Genomic DNA, 3,964 nt, shown 5'->3' on the forward strand with positions numbered 1-3,964 from the left:
TGTAATCTATTCCTGTCTTTATTCATTTTGGTGTTCAAATTGACCAAAATGCGGGCAAAGGCCCTTGCAGGCTGGCATCCCTGTCCTTTGAGATAGCCATGTTGGTTCTTGTTGCAGGTGTCCTTACTGTCTGGAGGGGAATGTTCCAGACTCATCCTGGTATTATCTTCACTCTGACCCTGGGATTACTCATTTCTTCAAGGAGCCTTGATTCTTTTTCATAGAGAATGGCATCTGGAGACCACGTGCTCTGTGTTGGAAGCTTAATCCCTAAAGCCACAAGTTGATGGTATTTGGAGGTAGGGTCTTTGGGAGGTAATTAGGGTTAGATGAGGTCAGGAGGGTGGGGCCCACGTGAAGTCAGTAGTGGCTTTATAAGTAGAGGAAGAGAAACCTGAGCTAGCACACTTGATCTGACTCACTATGGGATGCCCTCTGCCATTTGTGATGCAGCCAGAAGGCCCTCCATATAACCAACACCGTGCTCTTACACTTCTCAGTCTCCAGAACCAGGAGCTGAATAACCCCCTTTTCTTTATAAATTATGCAGTCTCAAATATTTTGTTATAGCAACAGAAACACCAATGTACAGGTAGTGGATATGCCCATTACTGTTGTACTGATGCTGCTCCCAAGCTATATCAGTAGACAAGATTAAGGAATGTATGTATGTACACACACACACACACACACACACACATACATCTACAGCTACTTCTATATTAAAAACCATGAATTTGTATTAATAGCTACCATTCTAATCCAACACCTCAGGATTTGTTCTATTTTTCTCCCTTTCCATATTTGCAATTCAGTTCTTCAACAGTGAGAAGCTATCTGGAAGAGAATCAGTTTTGAAGACTGTACCTTCAGGGATCATTCGTTACCAGAGAGGTTTCTCTGAATGCGTGGAACAGAGTCTTAGGAGGAGTGCCGTTCCCTCTCCAGGGTGAAGCCTGCTCTTGGTGTTGCTTTGCTGCAGCTGCCATTTGCCATTGGTGATTGTTCTTCTCTTCCTTTTGGGGACATAAGAAGAGGAGGGCACTGTCTGAGTGGTCTCTGTGGGAAAAGAAAAAAAGAAAAGAATTAATTTTGCAAGCATTGTAGTATGTCCACAGAATGGAATTCTACTCAGTAATAAAAATGAAGGAGCTAAGGCCCAACACACGACATAGGTGAACCCTAGAAATTGTTGAGCCAAAGAACTAGACACACAAAATAATCAGCTATGTATCACCAGCAGTCCCTTTATGCAAGTCCAAGGAAAAACCAAACTAATCTGTGATATTAGAACTCAGAGAGTGTACTGCTGGAGCAGGTGAAGGAGCTGCTGGAAAGGAGCACATGGGATTTCTTGGAGTGGTGGAAATGTTCTGAATCTCGTCTCCATAGTGGCTACATGGGGGTATTTGATTGTCAAAACTCATTGAACTGAACACGTAAGATCTGTACATTTATTGTGTAAAAACTATAGCTTAATAAAAAGAAACATAAAAATATACAAAAGACTTAAAAGTTACTAAGCTTCACTCATAATAAGAGAAAGCGAATTAAAACTTCACTAAGCTACCAGTGCAGCAATTAAATGGGAAAAAATAATCAAAAGCCTGACAACAGGTACTATGGGTCAGACATGCTCATTTGCTGGTGGGAATGCAGGAGAGAACAGTCCCAGTGGAAGGGAATTTGATACCATCTAAAAATAGCCACTTTTACCCTTTGTGCCCCCAACCTCACTTCTGGGAATTTATTCTGAATATATAGTCTTATGCTGGATTTCCATGCACACTTAGGTCTATTTCTGGACTTCCTATTCTTTCTGACTAGTCTTGTCTATTTATGTTTCAGCACTACACAGTTTTAATTATAGATCCTTTAAAATATGTTTTAATGTTTATTAAGACTAATTTTCTCTCTTTGCCTTTCTTCCTTTGCTCTTTCTGCCTATTGTTATGTGCCTTATATTTTGATTCTGTTCATAAGAAGTTTAGAATCAACCTTTCTAGCTGTAGAAACATAAGTGTGCCTTATGTGTATTGAAACTGCAGTAAATTTATAATTTAGGGATAAGTGAAAACTTTTTGATGGTCATACTTTTCAAAAATGGTGTCTTTCAATCAAGTCTCCCCCCTTTTTTTTTTTTTTTTTTTAGGAAAATCTAAAGATTTTCTCATGTAGGCTTTGCACATTTTTTGTTAGTACCTATTTCGTCTTTATTGTTGTTGCTGTTGTAAATGTAGTTTTTGCTTTTATTGACCCTTCTGTACATGCTTTATACAAGGCTGTTGATTTCTACTATTTTTATCTTGCTATATTATTGAATTATTGCTTCAGTTTTGACATTTAACCTCATGGGTTTCGTATGTATAGTCTCAGCATCCGTAAGGATAGCTAGTTTTATTTACTCTTTTCTTATGCCTCAAATCACTTCCACTTGACTAATTGCTTTGGCTGATATGTCCAATACAGGGTTAAGTAGAAGGAGAGGTAGTTGGCATCCTTACCATATCATCTGACTGTAGTCATCTAGGCTGGTTCTATAGTTTGGCTATTGTGAATTGTGCTACTATAAACATAGGTGTGCATGTATCAGTATAGTACAATGACTTTAATTCTTTTTTTTAATGTATATATTTTTTAGTTGTGGATTGACACAATACCTTTATTTTATTTATTTATTTTTATGTGGTGCTGAGGATCAAAACCAGTGCCTCACATGTGCTAGGCAAGTGCTCTACCACTGGGCCACAACCCCAGCCCCCAGTGACTTTAATTCTTTAGGATAAATACCAAGGAGTGGTATAGCTGGGTCATGTGCTGTTTCCAGGCCTAGTCTTTTGAGGAAACTTCATACTGTACTAATTTATAGTTGTACTAATTTATAGTTCTACCAACGGTGTACTAATTTATAGTTGTACTAATTTATAGTTCTACCAACGGTGTAAAAATGTTCCTTTCTTTCATCCTCTCCAGCATTTATTATTATTTGTATTCTTGGTGACTGCCATTCTGATTGGTGTGAGATGAAATCTCAGTGTGGTTTTTATCTGCATTTCCCTGATTACTAATGATGTTGGACATTATCATATATTTGTTTCACCAGTAAAATTTTATTAGAACTCAGGGGTTCCCATTCATGAATATAGTAATTATGGTTGCTTTCTTACAGTTGTTAAGTTGAATGGTCACGAAAGGGAACGTATGGCCCACAAAGCTTAAATATTTACCATTTGACCTATTTATTTGTTTATTTATTTATTTATTTTTGCAGTTCTAGGGATTGAACCTCTGGTCTCCCACATTTTAGGCAAGCCCTAGCTCCTTTTTAAAAAATTTTGTCTTTGAGATAGGGTCTTGCTAAGTTGTCCAGGCCAGCCTTGAACTTGGAATCCTCCTGCCTTAGCCTCCTGAGTCACTAGAATTACACATGTGTGCCACTGACTCCTTTTGGAATTTCTGCCCAATGCCTTTGTTAGAGGTCCTCAGAATTCTCTCTTAGATTTCAGTTAACATTTAGCTGATCTGACTTGAGCCTACTAACTGCCAGGCACTGTTCTAGGTCCATAGGCTACATTAGTGTACAAAACAGACAAAATCATCCCTGCCCATGGAGAAAAGTATAAAGGTACACATAACAACATAAGATTATTAGAAAAGCTAGAAGCTCATAAATGCTTTAGAAAATAAAATAGAGTAGGGGAAAGCATGGGGGAGAGGAACCGTTTAAAGAAATGAGCTCAGAATAGGGCCTTTTGAGATGGCAATATCTGAGTTGAGCCTTAAAAAAGATAAGGCATCTGACATAGAGACATCTAGAGGAAGAGCTTCTCAGGCAGAGAGAATGGCAGTTTCAAGAGCAGAAGATAAGGACCACAGGAGGCTGGTGGGCCAGGAGGGTGGACGTCCTGCAGTGGGGTGGAGTCGGGGTGGAGTCGGGGAGGCCTTGGGAGCGAGTCAGACCAGA

General features: G+C 39.0%; 1 pseudogene; it reads left to right on the forward strand.

The window, feature by feature from the left end:
* Positions 1–857: 857 nt before the first annotated feature.
* Positions 858–1,052, forward strand: LOC124971246 (uncharacterized; annotated as a pseudogene).
* The last annotated feature ends 2,912 nt before the right edge of the window (positions 1,053–3,964 follow it).

This window comes from Sciurus carolinensis, chromosome 19 (genome assembly GCF_902686445.1).
Source record: "Sciurus carolinensis chromosome 19, mSciCar1.2, whole genome shotgun sequence".
Taxonomy (NCBI): domain Eukaryota; kingdom Metazoa; phylum Chordata; class Mammalia; order Rodentia; family Sciuridae; genus Sciurus; species Sciurus carolinensis.